At 34.5% G+C, this 20799-nt stretch overlaps 1 protein-coding gene and 1 non-coding gene across 5 annotated transcripts in view; one reads left to right on the top strand and one right to left on the bottom strand.

Moving 5' to 3' along the window:
- The window catches only part of ERBB4 (erb-b2 receptor tyrosine kinase 4), a 1129074-nt gene that overhangs the window by 262031 nt on the left and 846244 nt on the right, over positions 1–20799 (top strand). The window lies entirely within an intron of this gene.
- Positions 20460–20566, bottom strand: LOC112065135 (U6 spliceosomal RNA). Its single transcript, XR_002891862.1, has one exon. It is a non-coding gene; the product is annotated as a U6 spliceosomal RNA (small nuclear RNA).

Here is a 20799-nt window from a genome sequence, read left to right as displayed (position 1 = left end):
GGTCCGGGAAGATCCCACATGCCGCGGAGCGGCTAGGCCCGTGAGCCATGGCCGCTGAGCCTGCGCGTCCGGAGCCTGTGCTCCGTAACGGGAGGGGCCACCACAGTGAGAGGCCCGTGTACCGCAAAAAAAAAAACAAAAAAAAAAAACATAAAAACAAAAAGAAGTTAGTCATATTTTACAATATAATGTTAATATTTCAGAAAAAAACTTTAGTAAACCACAAGAACCAAAGTAGTAGGTCAGTTGCCAATTTTGGGAACAAGTAACACTAAACTAAAATGTACCTCTCCCTTTGAAATCTTGGTCTTCATTAAGTTTGAAGTGATCATGAGGGAACAACCAAGGGGACCAGAATGAAACTCATGGTAGCCATTATGACTTATCTGAATATATCAAAGCTAATATTAGTGTTGTCCTTAAAATTATGTAATGGGCAGAAAGATAAGCAATCATGTCAAATTCATACATATCACGTCTAATCATTAACCCAAATGGAAACATACGTAGAGAGAAGTAAGGAGAAAATTGCTTTTACATATATTCCTTGGTATTTCTGGGCCTGAGCATTCAAGAGTTTAGATTTATGTAATATTTACCCGAAAAGCTGCATATTGTAAATATGGGTAGGTATTGATGCAAACTCTTACGTTGTAAACCCATTTCTGATGCCCAATTGTTTTGTAATTTTATGCTTTTTTAAAATTGAAGTATAGTTGATTTACAGCATTATATTAGTTTCAGATGTAAGCATAGTGATTATACTCCATTTAAAGTTGTTACAAAACAATGGCTGTATTTCCCTATGTTGTACAATATATCCTTGTTGCTCATCTATTTTATACATAGTATTTTGTATCTTGCCCCTCCTCTTCCCTTTATGCTATTAAAATAACATAAACCATCCACTTTAAGTACTTCACTGATCTTCTTTTATGTTTATTACAACAAACTGAATGTCTGTTAATAATTATTCACTTTATAGTCCATATTTTTGTCAAAATCATATCCATGATGGTTTAGATTCTTAATCCAGGTTGACTCCATAACTAGCATTTGATACCATACATATTTTTATTCCTACACAAATAGCTGTGGCTTAACACCAAACCCATTACCTATTTAGTCTTGTGGATTTTGTCATCATGGCAAAAGCGCTGTGTGAAGTTATTAACAATTTTGGCTACAGTCTCTTTTGGAATGTTTGTTGTCCTTAGAGACTCACAGCAGGCAAAAAATCACAGTCCCATTCAGCAACCTGTGCTTTCCTGAAATATTGGCTTTGACAAGACTGCAGGAGTGAGAAATAATTTTGTGCATGAGGGTTTGCACTTCATGGGTGTATTTCTGAGTTTATTACCAGGAGGAAATGGAAAGAAAGCCATTCTCACCCTTACTTTAAACCACACAATAATGTGACCATAGTGCTGAATGATTCACTGGGCTTTGGGGAAAGTCTATACTGAGCCCTCACTTAGATAGAAACCAGTACCTGGCACTAATTTCATTGAGTATATTGGTATAAATATCACTAACCCTGATAATTGGCTACTACTGTGTCTTTCCAGAACTTTAAATGATCTCTGAAATCTTGTTTCTCTTGTTTTGGGCTATCAAATTGCATTCAAGTTATGAGAGGAAGCTGTCTCTGATGCTTGCATCTGCTAGCTTGCCTTTGGATGGACTGCATCTTAGAATGCTATGTCTTACCCCTCTTCAGAAAACTCATCAGAAAACACCTTTTCTGAACAGTTATTTAATATTTAAGAAGAGCTCTTTCCAGAGGGATCTGCAAGCCATCCTGATATTAGTAAACATCATCATGAAATCTTTTGAAAATAATAGAGTCATATTACCAAGGGGAAAATAAAATAACTAAAAGGCGAAAGATACATCTTTAACATATGTTTAGGTATAAGTAAATATATATTTTTTCTAAAGCCAACAAACAACCAATGTTTATTATGTTATGCTATGGAATCTACAATTTGAAAGATACTCAAATACTCTGTCAAATACTTTGAAAAAAATGAGCTGCCTAAGCTTAAAGCAGACAGAATATTTGAAGTCGACCACAAATTGAAATGTCCCAGAAATCTTTTATCAGTTGGGCCTATGTTCACTCTTGTAATAAAGAGGCTTTTGGAGTTTATATGCCACAGTCTAATAGGTGACTGTTTAATGGGATTTACATTCACTCAAACAAAATTAGGCTGGTAAAAGACAATGCAACATGCTGTAATGTAAATGGCACTGATGGCAGAATTAAATGTTTGTGGAAACAGGGCAGTAGATCTATCAAGAGCTAATTAGGCAGAGAGTTCAGAGGCAGGCTTGGAAGTAAACAGTATCAACAAAGAAGGAAGGGGAACAAGAATGGAGGGGGAAAAAAAGACCTTTTGTGCAGGGAAGAAAAGGAACTATACAAAAGTTATTTAATTAGAAACTCAGATGGAGTGTCTCTCATGAGAAAAACTTGTATTGTTTCTGAACCTGTTGATAATATTAAGTTGAATAATAACTTTGATAAATTATTGTGTGCCTAAGTAGTTCTTTGTTGTAATTGGTATTTGAATATTTGGCTTTAATAGTGTTCTCTTCACACGGTAACTTTCTCCTAGCTATGCTCACTTTATCCAGAAAAAAATTTTTTTTTGAAGTTTATCTTTGAAGTCCTTCTAACAGAAAAAGTAATACTGAGACAATGTTAGAAATTTGGGATTTTAGTAAGGAAGGATAAAGGGTAAAATTGCCGGTGAACAAAAACAATAAAAATAGCAACTTTGGATTTGAGTTTTAATTAACCTGTAGAAAAATATTAATTAAAAAAAATTCAAAACTTTCATGAACAAAATATTCACTGTACTATTTCACTATAGTCACTATTCTTTAGCTGAGCCATTGTATAGGGAAAAGGACCTAACCTTTCGTAGAGCTGAGAAACTGTTTTGATGAAATAAATCAGGATCTATATGCTTGATATTTAAAGTAGTAAAGCCTGGTTACTTGATTCACTTTCTTTTTTAAACTCAAATTCAGCATTTAAATCAGCATTGCATAAATCATTTTCCATTTAAGAAGAAGAATTTAATGAATATTTTAGAGTTGAAAATTGTTTTTCACAGAGTGTAAGGGGTGATATATATCTTGTTTTGCATGAAACCAAAAGTAAATCAGATACACCTCAGGATATTTGCATTCTGCTAAGAATACATTTTAATTATAATAATCCTTTCAATTTGTTGAGGGTTCCTATCCACTCACAGCTCTATTGTAAGGATAAATTGTGCTAATATATGTGAAAGTGCTTCAACAGCGGTGGAGTACTGTTCACATTATGTGATACAACAGAGAATCTCTAAGCATTTATGAGAGACTGTTGCTATGCTGATGGGCATATGAATTCTTAAATGACAAATGTTATATTGAGTAACTAAACCCAACAGTTCAACTCAGACTGATTACTTTTTTGCCTCCTGTACTACACAAACAAAGAATTGTTCTGTGGACATGTTCTAGATTGTTTGTGCTTTGGTTAATCCGTGAAATCCATGATCTGCATTACTGTCAGCAGTTAATGCCCTGAGATTGCTTTATTCTTTAATGAAAAGATCCGTGAGATTAGAATTGTTTTGTCCCTGCCATGGAAATAGACCAAGTAACGAATGCCCAGTTTCTCTTGGGGGAGTTCCAATCTGTCTCTGACCCAGAAATATAGGTAGTATTTGGCAGTTTGTCTACTCACTTGTGACAAATACATCTATCTTGCCTGTTTGTGAAAGAGAGAAACTGGATTGGGTTAATTTTATAATAGGTGCATTTTGCTTTTAAACATTCTAAACTTATAAGACAGCATCCTCTTAACTTTCAGTTGTACTACTAGGGTCTCCAAAACTTGGCTAATTACCAAAATCACCTGGGGAGACACTTAAAAATACAAATTCCCAGGCGCCTTCCCTGGAGATTCTGATTCAGTGGGTCTGGGGTGGAGCCAGAACAATCTCAAATGACTCTAATGATTCCAGAAGTTAGTCAAGTTGGGAAAACAATGTTCAGTGGTGTAAAATAGATTCTATTACTTTTGTCCATAGGGAATAACAAACATATCATTTACCCTTACTTGTTTTGAAGTGTTTCTGAAATAAATGTGATCGACAGTCTCAAGTTATATATGTGACTTCAGACGAGTCACAACATCTCTCAGAGACTGTGTCCTTCTGTAATAAATTAGGGTGATAACACCATATCACAGGTTGTTGTGATGATAAAGACAGATATTGGGGGAAAAAGTGATTTCAAGAGTTCAATGAGCTACTTTAGCCTGATCATTATTAACAGCTGTGACTGGTATTTGGGGAAAAAGGATAACCATGAATTTCTTAAAATTTTTATTTGTATTAGTCACACTTATCCATTTCACTTGTATCACTTGCCCAAGCTCTCTGTGTTCCAGCCATCTGGGTAACTCTGGTTTCTTTCAGTTCTTTACCATCTTGTTCTCGCCTTACAAGGCAGTGCATTGTTTCTAGAAAATTTCTTCATTTAAAGCCCTGAAGTCTCTGTGGCACACTATGTGGTTCATTAAATACCACAAAGCTTAAATTATTATATTATTTTTCTATCATTTCCTAAACAGCATCTTTCTGTTCATTCAAATTTTGTGCCTATATGTGTGACATAGTAGAATTTTAGGCCTATTTACCTTTCAAGATAGTAACCAGGATAATTTGTGCAACTTTGCTTCAATGTGTTATAAAGTACTATATTAAAATCAATTGTTTAAACCAGGCTGCAAAATCTATGCCATTGAGCACATGATGAATTTATAAAACTAATATATTTATATATATATATATATATATATATATAATATCTTGTGTACCAGGGTGTAAAAATATATTTTAAAATTATTTCATGTCATACCCAACATGGCAATAAATAATTTGATCATTTAGAAGTTTTATTTAAGAAAATGCCCAAATTCTCAGGTTATCATAATGTTCTCTGATGGTCTGAAATAGACTATTGTAATTGACTCTTACAATTGATAGTCTAGTATTATAATAGACTATGTAATCCTGAAATAGGCTATTCTGCTATTTAGACCATGTCATATAATGCAGCTCTGTCCATTTAAAGATTAATGTGGCAGGACTGCAGGTGTAACTTTTTTCCAGCTTCCTCATTTTATAGGTAAAGGAAATGAAATCCAGAAAGCTAAAGTGAATATAAACTTGGCCATAAAGTGACTCAGTGACAGAGCTGGGACTAGAACCTGTGGTAAGCCTGACTAATACAAATACAATTTTAAAGAAATTCATGGTTACAAAGGAATCAGTGGTGAGGTGGATGATTTCCATTTCCCAAATATCTGTATTTGACTAGGTGTGGCATTAATTTAGAAGAAAGTCTTTTAGTCTGATAAGAGGTTATAATTTTAGAGAACAATTTTTACCCACTGCATGCCTTTTAAATGATACACTAATTTCTACAACATCTAACTATTATATTTTACAAATACAGTAATTCACGTCCTGTTTTAAATGTTATGTATAGAAAGAGGCAAATTCATCAGGATCTTTTAAAGAAAATCAGCTATATAATATTGATGAAACTAGTAAACTAATTAGAGTAGGGAGAAGAGAAAATTTAGATCTGCGACCCTTTGAAATTATTTTAAAAATTATAATTGCGCTGTTTAGAACAAGAAAAATGAGGGGCTATTGATACTACTTAGGGCAAATGGGAAGAATAGTTTTAGTAAGTAATTCCTATAGGAATGTGATTTTCCCCCCATTTTTTTTTACCATTTCCCCCCCTCAAATCCATTGTTTTTGTGTCAAAAAATGAAGAGTATAGAGAGTACAGAACCAAGTGAGTCAAGTCCACTGATCCAGTTCTGATTCTTTTGGTCATGTGCAAGCCACTTACCTTCTCTGACCCTCAGTTTCTGATATCTGTAAAGGAAGCTTTGAGTCAATAGATTTCCAGGGTTCCACCTGGTTCTAACAGTCTGTTTACAAGTCTTCAGTCCTTCTTTAAGTTTAATTCCATTCCTCATGCTTTCATGACAAGTTCTACGTGTTTTTTTCACTGTGGCTTCCTTCTTTGTAACACCTAATTCCATTGCTCTGGAATCAGCTTTGGGGTGAATAAAGTTATCCGAATACAACATTCCAAATAAAAAATATTGCTCACTTCTGAAAAAAAAATGTATGAAAGACATTTAAGACATATTTGTGAGCAACTGCTTTTAAGTTTAAAAAGTGACTGGTCAAGCTTTAGCTTGATTTATTATTAAAAAGTTAAGATATTGAATATTGATTTTTTTTCACATTTGTCATTGGGGAAACTATTTATTAATCACTTCATTCTTCATTAACCTTCCAGCATGTGTTAAAGATTTTTGGTTTCTTTCGAACATTTAAAATAAATTAACCATTCTGACTTCAGGTGCCCTGATGTAAGGCGCCTGGTTTTGACAGAACTGATTTTCATGTCTTACCTTAAAATATATATATATTGGTTGCCATAGGAACACATTGATGAGCATGTGCTACTAGTAAAAACTGCCTATGTACCTGACAACTACTGCATTTGTGAGAGCAAACTGGATGGGCTGGTGTTCAAACAGGTAGTGAGCTACCACCCCTCATTGTTTATTCAGTGTATGTTGGCATCACATTGTGATTTAGGATTTTGTTTTATTTTCAAGCAATTTATTTGACATCAGTTCTTTTTAGGGAAAATTTCTCTCCATTGTAATTCAATTTTGAAGACCAAAATTATTCTGTATGTTGTTTGAGCTTTGTTAAAAATGAATGGATGAAGGGAGTCAAAAGGTAAACCAACCAACCAAAATCTGTTAAATGAATGAATATGCTGCTTGAACTGCCATCTGAATCATCTCTTATAAAAAAAAAAAAAGCAAGAACACAGAATTGACTTTTCTCACTCAAGTTTCACTCAGTAAATATTACTTAGTAATTTTAACAGAAAAAAAATAAACAGTAAAACTGTTCAATTATGTGTGGGTGAGAAACAATTAAAAATTTGCATAAAGGCCTAGAAAGATTTCACACTCAGATTGCTTTTATAAGAGTCTTTGTCCACTTTAAACAATAACTGGAAATCATAGGTGATGCATTATGGGTGTGATTTAGTCAAGAAAGTGCAGATCTTGGCCTTTCACTCACTCATTTATCCATCCATTCATTTAATAATGAATGTAGGGCTATGTGCCAGGGACTGTTCTAGGAGGATGTAGAAGTGAACAAAACTGACAAAATTCCTGATCCGCATGGAACATATTCAAGTACGGTGGTAGGGAGAGACAATTAAAGAAAAAAAAAGAAAAAGAATTCAGTTCTGAGTTCTGTTAGGAAAAATACTTCTTTTCTAAAACTTTAGACTGTAATCACATTTATCTTTTACTATTAAGCATTTTTAGCCTATTTTTGCAAGGACTTTTTGTGCCGTTTCCTAGATTAAAGTACTGTCCTTAAATTAAGTACTCTCTCTAGAAGCTAATGACCTGTGCATTCTTGAGATTCCAATTTAATTTTAAAGGGAAAAGTTTGTATTTCAACACAAACAATGAAAATGATCAAGTTTCACCAACTTTTGAAAGAATAGTAAGTCTGTTACATTGGCATATTTTTGAGAGATGATGATCCCACTGGTCCTTTGACTAATTAGAAAAGCAAAAGTTATCTCATTAAATTAATATGAAGACAGAGTTAGAGAAAAATTGATGGGATTAGGATGAACAGAAATAAGATATGATGGTTGTTGAATTAGCCTTTGAATCATTATGAACACTTATTGCTTTGATGATGATAATTATGTGTGCAGCTGATTGTCTTTAATAAAATAGTATCGTTAAGTTACAAAATTATGAAATATAAACTATATCTCCCCTTTTACGCTCTCTCAACATTCCCAGTGCAAATAGAAATCAGCAACATTCTACTATTTGCAGGCAGTTTAAATATTTTCCTTATGGAATTTTAATAATGCTAAGAAGTAGATTTAAACGGAGAGCTGACAAAACTATAAGTTCAACAACAAATGTTAAATCTAATATTTTATAGATCATTATATTATTGTCTGCAAAAGTTCTGGAAAGCAAAAGAAATCCAGTTCAAATGGAGACATTCAGTGTAGTAATTCTCTCACTCTCTTCTACCCTCACAGCTTATTATTATTTATAAAATGTTGCTTTAATAATCAATGATGTTATGTTGCATTAAAATGTGCACAAATTCACATTAAATGAACAATGTTTAATTATTCTCATATAGTTAATTTTAAAATACTTCTCTCACAAGTGTGAATTTTATAATCTGCAATGAACATGCAAAGGAAACACTCCAAAACTTTTATGATCCCTGAGGTATTGTTATATCCTGTACCTCTGACATAGATCCAGAATGGAGCTCCAGAATCCAAACAAATATTATAAGTGATTAATTTTCTGTATGATTATGAATGTTAATTGGATTTTTAAAGTGACCAATTATGCCAGGAAGTGAGGCAAGTCAAGCTTTCTTCCAAATATTGTTTTATTAATTTAAATAATATGGGCATTTTTTAAAGTAAATATTGCTTTTCTGCTTTCATTTTAAATGAACTACTGCCAAATAGACCTAACTTTTAAAACTGTGGTTTTAAGGTATAGTGAAAGTCTAGAAAGTTTGTTTTGTGTGATTTACTGATTTTAGCTATTCTGTGCTTTTGCATAGAAGAATTATGAAATATGAAATGATAGAGAAGCAGAATTTAAATGTACAAATCCATTTTGATATTGGTGTGGCCTAAAAACATTCAGGTCTACTTGACCCCATGTGGTTTTCCTATGTGAAACCCTAAAGCTGTGTTGCTGGTCCCCCTCACTGAAAAGACCATAAGGCTTTCATTGTATAAAGACAGAATTTTATCCATCCGTCTCTGTTTTAGTAGAAGTATAAATTCAATTACATTTGATAAAGCTAAAAAGAAATCTTCAAATTGTCCATTACACAAAAATAAAATAAAGGACCCTTGTGCTGAATAGTTGGCCCATGAACAGAAATAAAATGTCACGAACATTATGGCGATTTCTACGGATTACAGCTACCATGATTTTATGGGGTACATTTTATATGGAAGTAGAATAAACAAAATTCCAACAACAACAAAAAGTACTTTGTTTCCCTCTTTATTTCTTGTTGAAATATTTGAAGTACAAAACTGGTTAGGACCTAAGAAGTCTTGTCATATTTGACAACACTAGTGACCGCTGCTGAAAAGGTCTGAGATTTTTTTAAATAAACAATCAAGAATAGATTAATTTGATACTAATTTTTATCACAATGAAGTTTCAGTGAAGGAGTACCATGATCAGATTTTTAAAGTTTGTTTCTATTGATAACACAATGGTTTAAAATAAAAGTATATACCTTTCAAAATATATTTTTAAGCATAATAATCATTATTCTCCTGTTTTAAAAAATCCAGTATTTATTTAATAAACACCCTTTCATTCATTTGACATATATTTATTAAGCACCTATCCTGCCCTTTTCTAGGTTTTGGATCTATATTAGCATGTAAAGGTGAATAGGAAAGACAGGGGACCTTGAGTCCAGAGAGGAAAAGAAAATAATAAATGTATAGGCAATACAAAAGCTATTTCCATATAGTGGTAAGTCTTTTTGATCGGGTGATCAGGGAGGACCTCTCTGTGGAGGTGATATGTGAACTGAGACTTGAAGAACAGGAAGCAGCCAGCCATAGAAAGATCTGGTGATTTATTAGGACCCAAATATTCCAGGCTCTATACTAGGCCATGGAAATACAATGATAAATAAGATGAGACAGCACCATCAAAGAACTCACAGTGAATATATTTTACTTATTTATTTGGGTGTGAAATCACTTGGAATCCATTGTAGTCACAAAGTCTCATGAGTTCAATAAACAAATATTTAAAAGAATATTAAATGAATGAACTGGCATGATTTAAAACTTGGCGTTTACTATTACCCCTTCTCACATATATTGCTTATTGACATGATGTATGATTTTATGTTTTACTTATCAAGGATGCTTAAAGTTCATAGTACTGAAAATACTTGATCTTTTCTGTCAAAGTGTCTTGCAGCCCACTGCCCTTAAATCTCTCTGCCAACTTGTTTCTAATATACCTCATTCTCCCTAGCTTGCTGACTATTCTCTCACGTGATAAATAACTCTGCCTTATCAAGGTCAGTTGGAAAGGCCCCTTTTACATATCTCATAAATTTTAGCCAGGTGCCACTGATGTGAGATTAATGTAATGGCACCATGGCAAGCACTCAGGCTTGTCTTAATTATGCTAAGGTTGCCGGTTCACCGTTTCTCTTCATCTGTCTCCTGCTTTTGGGAACACTAAACACTATGTCATTAGAGTGTCTGTTCGACAACATTGGATCTTTGCATTTACAAAGTCATCAGATGGCTTATGACGTAGCTTTTCTAGAAATTAAACAAATAATGAAAACAAAAATTAGGGGTAAAGTGACCGAAAAAGAAAAGGTGTGAAATTGTAATCAGAGAAGAAAAGAATCCTCTGTGTTTCATGGTGATTTTCCTCTGACCAATGAGTTACTTACCCATTCACAGGGAACACTTTGGCTCTGGGTGATCTCAGGTATGCATAATTATGAGGTTTCTTTACTTTTAAGAATAAAGACCCTTCATGTATGCTATTGGCCACGATCCATGGGCACATTCTCAGAAACCTTTCTTCCCATCCTCCCTTCCCTTTGCGAATGACTAGTTTCCAGGGGGAGGCTATCTCTAAGCCGTATGTCCTACATGAGTGTTTAATTACCTCATCTATTTTTGCTTAAATTCCCCATCTACTTTCCAAAAGGCATGCCAGCTTAGTATCTTGTTGAATTTGGGAATAAAAACAGATCACTGCCATGGGTTTTCAGATTTGTTTAGATTTGTTTTGATTCTGCTCTGCAGATATTAATATGCTTTTTTTTATGAGGGAACAGTTATCTAAAGTGTCATCTTCCCTTAATTACTTAATTCAAGTCAAAATCCTTTTTGAATGACTGCTGTGTCCAGGGGCTCTGCTCAGCCATGGGGAGACATATAAATAAAAAGCAGTCAAACTCAAGGCCCTTGGGATAAAGATAATCTTTTGTCTGTGCTGAAATCATTTGAGAGAATAATGCTTTGATTAATTATATGAACCCTGGAACCACATTTCTTAAGTTTAAATCCTGCCTCCACCACATACTAGTTATGTGACCTCCGACAAGTTAGTTAACTTCTTTTGTGCTTCATTGTTCTCATCTTCAAAATATGAGTTATAGGGCTTCCCTGGTGGCGCAGTGGTTGGGAGTCCGCCTGCCGTTGCAGGGGACACCGGTTCGTGCCCCGGTCCGGGAACATCCCACATGCCGCGGAGCGGCTGGGCCCGTGAGCCATGGCCGCTGAGCCTGCGCGTCCGGAGCCTGTGCTCCGCAACGGGAGAGGCCGCAACAGTGAGAGGCCCGCGTACAGCAAAAAAGCAAAACAACAACAAAAAAATATGAGTTATACTATTACTAACCTGCTAAAGTTATTTTAAGGACACAGGAAGAATGGAAAAGCACATGTATCCGTGGCTGACACAGTAAGTGCTATAGGGTGTTTGCTATTACTATGTGGACTCCTCTTAAGCCACCGGTTCACAGTGCACCTCTGTGTGTTTGCTTCTGCAAGCATTTGAATGTTATTCATTAGTCAGAATTAAAAAAACAACACAAAACTCAATGTATTCAATAGGTATCACTGCAGATTTGCTATTTATTTTATGAAAGAATGAAAACTATAAGATTAGATACCATTATAAGCACAACTGGAAAGTAAAAATAGAATTTTTATTTCATGTAATGGCCTTGCAGCTAGGTGAAAAACTAATAATAATAATGAGAACTTTCTTATATTTCCATAATGTCAGCCATTGGGCAATGTGTCTGGAGTGGAGAATCATATTTTTCTTTCTCTTTTCAGAAAAGATAAATGGATACTGTGAAGTTATACTGTATTGGTCAGGAAATCCACATACTTAAACTTGTAATAATGATCCTCACTATTCAGTGAACATATGTAAGTATTTCAATAAACAACATACACATTTATATAAATATTTTGGCCATCTTAACTTGCCAAACAAGTCAAATATATGACTTTTATGGTTGGGCCTTTATTTAATAATTTAGGAAAACTATATTTGACAGCTGATATAAATAAAAGCATATTATTTTCAAATAGTCTCATTTAATATTTTTAAAACAAATAATGAATTCTAAGTTCAATGGATATTTTTTCTTAGCTTCACATAGAGGAGTGAAAAAACTACGTATTCTAAAAACAGAATCATTTCTACCCAACCCAAAAAGGATTTGATTTCATCATGTTATAGACTGTAGAATCAAATATTAAAACTTAAATTACTGGTATTATTCTTGGTAATTACTGCAAGATGACCTATTAGTCAACTCATGTACTCCTAGTGACTTAAAACGTTATTTTACTCTTGTTTACTTTATAGTCTTATGCTAGTCAGGTGACTCTATTTCAACCTGGTACTATGCCAAATGGATTAGATGTCTCTAAGGTCACTATAGGAGGGAAAAAGTAGGAGCATGGGGGGCGGGGCACTTCTCTGGGCCTGGAAGTGACCACATCACATCGCTCCCAATTCATTGGCCACAACTTAATTATATGGTCCTACCTAACTGTACAGAAGAGTAAAAGAAAAAGTCCTTTCTTTTTTGTCTCTTAGTTTTGTCTCTATTTCAGAATCCTTTAACTTCTGTCCATTACTATTTTTTTTTATGATCCAGATACTTTAGCTATATGTTAGAACTAAATTCAACACCATTTGGCAGTGTGTGTGGATGTGTTTGTGTGTGTGGATACATTTTACCGTTGCAAAAAGATAAAATACTTCTATGATACCAATTGATATATCTATTTTTCATATTTATTGCAGTTCAGTTAAATTAATAAATACTATAACATAGATTTAAAGCCTCAACAAATTTTGATCTATGTGTTGCTAGGAATGGAAATTATTTTATTCACAAAATTCAACTTTAGTTATCTACACAGTGTTTACTTCTCATCAGCTTCTCATCAGTGGAAGCCTCTTCTCATTTGTCTTTGAAAAGTTTCCCCCAAAAAGTGGAGATATTATTGTATCACTTAAAAACAAAAAAAGGCTTCAGTGTGTCCTATTATAATATCTCATTAATGCACACCACCTTGATTAGTTCTATTTCCTACTCTTTCGGCCTTCCCTGATAGCTTCTGCTTCCCATAAGAATATATCTGACCTGTGTCTCATTATTTTTGGTCCCTCTTGGGTGATTTAAACCAACCTGATAATCTAATTTATTTTTAAAACTATTAATAAATTAACTCACTATCTGAAGAAATATATCATGTAGCTGAAAGCCTAGTACAGTATGAAAAATCTTACTAAATCCATCCACTTACATACCAAGTCTTTATTGAGTACCTCTTACTGGGTATTACATGCTATGTAGTGTTGAACACAAATGTAAAGGAAAAAAAAAAGACCCTTTGCTCGAGGAGTTTATAATTTCCTTGCAAAATAGGGTGCTTTTCAATTAATTATAATAAAAGCAGAGTCTGGATAAGTATGACAGTAGCATAGATAAAATACAGCCGAAGTTCTGAGAAGGAACAAAATACTTCTCATTGAGGTAATGAGACAAGGCTTCATGGGAAAGGAAATATGAGATGGATGTCCATTGATGGGTGTTATTTAACATATAGAACATTTCTAAGTAAAGAAATACCATGGTTAGCAGCTTAAAGGCATACAAATATTTCCCATATATCAAGAACAGTTGCATATATATTTTCAGGTTTTTGAATAATGGGATATAGGAACATGGTGATGAAAGATATGTGTCACAAAATTTGTTTGAGTCCAATCATAGAAACATTTCCTGAGTGTCAATTCAGATTTTATAAATGGTACACTTTCAACACTGGGTGACTACTGATTTTTTACCATAATCTTATATTTGCCCTATGAACACGTAGATTAGTCAATGATATTGGAGAATACTGAGGTTGCATGGGATAAAACCTGTGTGAAGCTCTGCTTTTCACATTCCAAAGTTTTTAAAATTTTTTAATTTATTTTTATTTTTGGCTGTGTTGGGTCTTTGTTTCTGTGCTAGGGCTTTCTCTAGTTGTGGCAAGCAGGGGCCACTCTTCATTGCGGTGCGCGGGCCTCTCACTCTCACGGCCTCTCTTGTTGCGGAGCACAGGCTCCAGACGCGCAGGCTCAGTAGTTGTGGCGCACGGGCCTAGTTGCTCCGTGGCATGTGGGATCTTCCTGGACCAGGGCTCGAACCCGTGTCCCTTGAATTAGCAGGCAGATTCTCAACCACTGCGCCACCAGGGAAGCCCATCCCATTCCAACGTTTTTGTGCCAAGCTTAGGTCTTTTAAAAAATGGTAATGAGGAATTAATCTCAATCCTTATAAAAAATTGGCCTCTTAAGTTTGGCATATGACCTCATTTTTACTATATGAAAAATATTGAGAAATTTATCTGATCTAAACTTTTATAGCATCTGGCTTTTGCTTCTCTTGTTTTGCCTTCTGCTCCCTCTAAAGCAGAGTGTGGCTATGTATAAACCTGACAGCACTCTCCTCAAACATTTGTTGGTATTATTACTAAATCTACCTGGAGGAATTCCAGATTTGAATGTAGAGTTCACACTTCTGAACTTTTATCAAGAAATGTCTATGGGTAAGTGACTCGTTCTTCACTTGCTTATTAGAACAAGAGAGACTACTAAAGGAAAGAAAGTGCATTGACAATTGTAAAAAATACCATTTTAGAAGAAATACATAGCCCACAGTGATATTTTCCAGTCACTGAGATCATGATGTTGCTTTGTGATTTGGGGGAAATTAATTTTAACCAGTAGGAAAACATTAAAGATATCGTGAGACATCTTTAAATTTGTAACCATAAAATAGAATTCTGATAACTTTTGGAACCACTTTGAAAAAAGATATTTTAAAAGTTGCAAATGAAAGTCCTGTCCACATAATTTAGAAAACAAAATCAAACATGAAAAAATACTTTTCTATCCTATTTTCTACCAACCTGAGTATCACTTGTATACTTTAGCATGGTAAAATGTTGGATTAATTTTAAAAAGCTGGTATTACTAACAATTAAATCACCTCCCTCTTTTCCTTCCTTTAACAGATAACTAACTCATTAAGCATCATGACAGTGCCAAAAGTCTAAGAGAAGTAGTGCCTCTGCCTTTATAGATTTTTTCGTTCCATAAACAAATAGGTACTAAATAAGTAAATTAAAACATTTTTAAATGTTAATCACATATTATATTAACTGCTCAAGGAAATAAATAGGATATTGGAATACAGAGAGAATTCTGGTTATCAATTGTAAAACTCTTTGGCTTAAAACAATTTATCATAGTAGAAGATTGTAATCTTATCTGGGACAAGATATTCGACAGGACAGTGAGGATGGCTTGTCTGCTCTGCAATGCCTAGGGCCTCAGCTGGACGACTCCTCCCTCCCTCCCTCCCTCCCTCCCTCCCTCCCTCCCTTCCTTCCTTCCTTCTCAATGCCTCTCTATGGTTAAGTTGAGCTTCCTCAAAACATGGTAGCTTCAGGGATATCAGACTTCTTACATGATGGTTCAGGGCTTCAAGACCAAATATTTCAAGAGAAAGAAAAATGGGCATTTTCAGTCCTATTAAAGGTTAGGGAAGAACTGGCATAGTGCCATTTCTGGCTGCTCACTATTAGTCAAGGTGAACACAGTACAGTCCAGATTCACTGACACAAAAATATCTTGAAATTTCTGGGCCCCTATTTATTTGTATAGCCATATCTATCTCCAAGTACTTAATCTGACCATCACTTTGAGTTAAATTGAGTACATATACTAATTAAATGCACAAATAATCTCTAAGGGCAGAGTCTGAACTGGAATTATTATGAGACCCATTGATATCAGTTGATAGCAAATCCATATGCTCTTATGGATCTGGTTCATGCAAATCACCTGTCTTTTCCCACTTATGAATAAATGTGAACACGTATGGCTAGAGTTGCATCCCAATTTTCTATTTCTTGAAGGTGTAAATTAAGCATAACTGTCATAAAGCATGCTCATTGGTCTACTCTCCTAGCTCAACCTCTGATTTCTCCCTGACATTCTGTTTTCTGGAGATGTAGGTAAATGGCATTAAGATGAATAAGCAGCGAGTGTACTTTCCAACTGTACAGCTGACTACAATAATATTAAAAGGGCATGTGACTTTTTTGAACTTTAGAAATTCATGCAGTGATATGGTGACATATCCCTATAGTTTTCTGGGCATTTGTGCTCTCCCCTTTGAGTACCCCATTTGTGTTGATTTTGCATATTAATCATGTACCTTATGTAACAGGAAGAATTTTTCAAACACATGTACTTTTTTTTCCCCACACTTTAAATGATTATATTATTGCAAAAACAAAAGTGCTAATGGCTTGTTGAATGCATGTTTCAACCTTTGAATAAGACCTTCAAAAAACAGAAAGGTCAATATAAATTAGATAAACTGAACTAATTCCTTCTTTGAATGAAAGATTAAGACAAAAGTTAGGCTTCCTAGAATTCTTTTAATTGACTGCTATTGTTTCTTTCTAATATTATTGTTCAATAAAAAAGGGTCAAAATGTGACAATGTGAATAATTTATAATGCTTTACAGAAAAAATTTTCAACTCAATATCACTTCTAGCTATGGAAATAGAATAGGGCTTGGCATGCTATAACCCGAGGATCAAATCTACCTGCCACCTGTTTTTGTAAATAAAGTTTTTTAAAAATTGTAATTTACCCTTTAAAAATTAATTTATTTTTATTTAGGTGTAATTGACATACACCCTTATTAATTTTAGGTGTGCAACATAATGATATATATTTGTATATACTGCAAAATGATCACCACAATAAGTCTAGTTAACATCTGTCCCTGTACATAGTTACAGATTTCTTTTTCTTGTGATGAGAACTTTTACTCTCTTAGCAACTTTCAAATACGCACTACAGTGTCATTAACTGTGGTTGTCATGTTGTACCTTACATCCCTTAGACGTATTTATTTTATAACTGGAGGTTTGTAACTTCTGATTCACTTTGCCCATTTTGCTCCTTCCTCACCTCCTGCTTCTGGCACCCACCAATCTGTTCTCTGTGTCTATGAACTTTTTTGTTTTGTTTTGTTTTGGTTTTGTTTTTGGTTTATATCCCACTTATAAGTGAGATGATATGGTATTTGTCTTTCTCTGTCTGTCTTACTTAGCATAATGCCCTCAAGATTCATCCATGTTGTGGCAAATGACAAGATTTCATTCTGTTTTATGGCTGAAAAATATTCCACTGGATGTATACACCACATTTTCTTTATCCATTCGTTTGTCCCTGAACACTTAGGTTGTTTCCATATCTTGGCTATTGTAAATAATGCTGCAGTGAACAAGATACATGCTGGGGTTGCCTGTATCTTTTCAAGTTAGTGTTTCATTTTCTTTGGCTAAATACCCAGAAGTGCAATTGCTGGCTCATATGGTAGTTCTATTTTTAATTTTTTTGTTCAACTTCTGTACTTATTTTCCATGGTGACTGCACTGATTTACATTCACACCAACAGTGCACAAGGGTTCCTTTTTCTCCACATCCTCACCGACACTTGTTATTTCTTGTCTTTTTGAAAACAGCCATTCTGACAAGTGTGAGGTGATATCTCATGGTGGTTTTGATTTGCATTTACCTGATGATAGTGATGTTGAACATCTTTTCACATACCTGTTGGCCATCTCTATGTCTTCTTTAGAAAATGTTATTCAGATCCTCTTCCCATTTTATAATCAGATTGTTTGTTTTTGCTGTTGAGTTGTATGAGTTCCTTATATATTTTGGATATTAACCCCTTACTAGATATATGATTTGCAAATATTTTTTTTCCAGTCAGTAAGTTGCGTTTTCATTTTGTTGATGATTTCCTTTGTTGTGCAGAAGATTCATAGCATGAAGTAGTCAAACTTGTTTATTTTTGCTTTTGTTGCCTTTGCTCTTGGTATCAAATCCAAAAAGAAATCATTGCTAAGACCTCTGTCAAGGAGTTTACTGCCTATGTTTTCTTCTAGAAGTTTTATGGTTTCATGTCTTACATTCAAGTCTTTAATCCATTTTGAGTTAATTTTTGTGTATGGTATAAGATAAGGGTCCAGTTTCATTCTTTTACATGTGGCTGTGCAGCTTCCACTTATTGAAGGCACTATTGTTTCCCCATCATACATTCTTGATTCTTCTGTGGTAAATTAACTGATCATGTATGTATGGGTTTGTATCTGATCTCTGTTATGTTTCATTGACCTATGTGTCTTTTATGTGCCAATACCATACTGTTTTTGATTACTATAGCTTTGTATTATAGTTCAAAATCAGGGTTTATGATGCCTCCAGCTTTGTTCTTCTTTCTCAAGATTGTTTTGGCTATTCAAGGTCTTTTGTGATTCCATACATACTTCAGAATTGCTTATTTCTGTGAAAAATGCCACTGCAATTTTTTTAAATTTTTAAATTAAATTTAATTTAATTTTTTATACAGCAGGTTCTTATTAGTCATCAATTTTATACACAGGAGTGTATACATGTCAATCCCCATCGCCCAATTCATCACACCACGCCCCCACCCCCTGCGGCTTTCCCCCCTAGGTGTCTATACGTTTCTTCTCTACATCTGTGTCTCAATTTCTGCCCTGCAAACCGGTTTATCTGTACCATTTTTCTAGGTTCCACATATATGTGTTAATATACAATATTTGTTTTTCTCTTTCTGACTTACTTCATTCTATATGACTTCATCCACATCTCAACAAATGACTCAATTTCGTTCCTTTTTATGACTGAGTAATATTCCATTGTATATATGTACCACACCTTCTTTATCCATTGTTCTGTGATTGGCCTTTAGGTTGCTTCCATGACCTGGCTATTGTAAATAGTGCTGCAGTGAACATTGGGGGGCATGTGTCTTTTTGAATTATGGTTTTCTCTGGGTATATGCCCAGTAGTGGGATTGCTGGATCATATGGTAATTCTATTTTTAGTTTTTTAAGGAACCTCCATACTGTTCTCCATAGTGGCTGTATCAATTTACATTCCCACCAACAGTGCAAGAGGGTTCCCTTTTCTCCACACCCTCTCCAGCATTTGTTGTTTGTAGATTTTCTGATGACGCCCATTCTAACTGTTGTGAGGTGGTACCTCATTGTAGTTTTGATTTGCATTTCTCTAATAATGAGTGATGTTGAGCAGCTTTTCATGTGCCTCTTGGCCATCTGTATGTCTTCTTTGGAGAAATGTCTATGTAGGTCTTCTGCCTATTTTTGGATTGGGTTGTTTGTTTTTTTAATATTGAGCTGCATGAGCTGTTTATATATTCTGGAGATTAATCCTTTGTCTGTTGATTATCTTGCTGTGATTTATGTCAAAGAGTGTTCTTCCTATGTTTTCCTCTAAGAGTTTTATAGTGTCCAGTCTTACATTTAGGTCTCTAATCCATTTTGAGTTTATTTTTGTGCATGCTGTTAGGGAGTGTTCTAATTTATTCTTTTACATGTAGCTGTCCAGTTTTCCCATCACCACGTATTGAAGAGACTGTCTTTTCTCCATTGTATATCTTTGCATCCTTTGTCATAGATTAGTTTACCATAGGTGCGTGGGTTTATCTCTGGGCTTTCTATCTTGTTCCATTGATATATGTTCCTGTTTTTGTGCCAGTACCACGTTGTCTTGATTACTGTAGCTTTGTAGTATAGTCTGAAGTCAGGGAGTCTGATTTCTCCAGCTCCGTTTTTTTTCCCTCAAGACTGCTTTGGCTATTCGGGGTCTTTTGTGTCTCCATGCAAATTTTAAGATTTTTTTATTCTAGTTCCATAAAAAATGCTATTGGTAATTTGATAGGGATTGCATTGAATCTGTAGATTGCTTTGGGTAGTATAGTCATTTTCGCAATGTTGATTCTTCCAATCCATGAACATGGTTTTTCTCTCCATCTGTTGGTATCATCTTTAATTTCTTTCATCAGTGTCTTATAGTTTTCTGCATACAGGTCTTTTTTCTCCCTAGGTAGGTTTATTCCTTGGTATTTCATTCTTTTTGTTGCAATGGTAAATGGGAGTGTTTCTTAATATCGCTTTACATCCTTGTCTTGTTCCTGATCTTAGAGGGAATGCTTTCGGTTTTTCACCATTGAGAATGATGTTTGCTGTGGGTTTGTTGTATATGGCCTTTATTATGTTGAGGTGGTTTCCCTCTATGCCCACTTTTTGGAGAGTTTTGTTTTTTGTTTTTTTAATATGGAATGCTTCACGAATTTGTGTGTCATCCTTGTGAAGAGGCCATGCTAATCTTCTCTGTATCATTCCAATCTCAGTATAAGTGCTGTTAAAGCGAGCACTGGAGAGTTTTTATCATACATGGGTGTTGAATTTTGTCAAAAGCTTTTTCTGTGTCTATTGAGATGATCATATGGATTTTATTCTTCAATTTGTTAATATGGTGTATCACATTGATTGATTTGCGTATATTGAAGAAGCCTTGCATCCCTGGGCATTTCTAATTTAATTGATTTGACTTCTCTCCCTCTTTTTTTTTGATGAGTCTGGCTAATGGTTTATCAATTTTGTTTAT

Source organism: Physeter macrocephalus, chromosome 2 (genome assembly GCF_002837175.3).
Source record: "Physeter macrocephalus isolate SW-GA chromosome 2, ASM283717v5, whole genome shotgun sequence".
NCBI lineage: Eukaryota > Metazoa > Chordata > Mammalia > Artiodactyla > Physeteridae > Physeter > Physeter macrocephalus.
The sequence above is the reverse complement of the archived record's forward strand: the minus strand, read 5'-3'. Positions and strand labels throughout refer to the sequence as shown.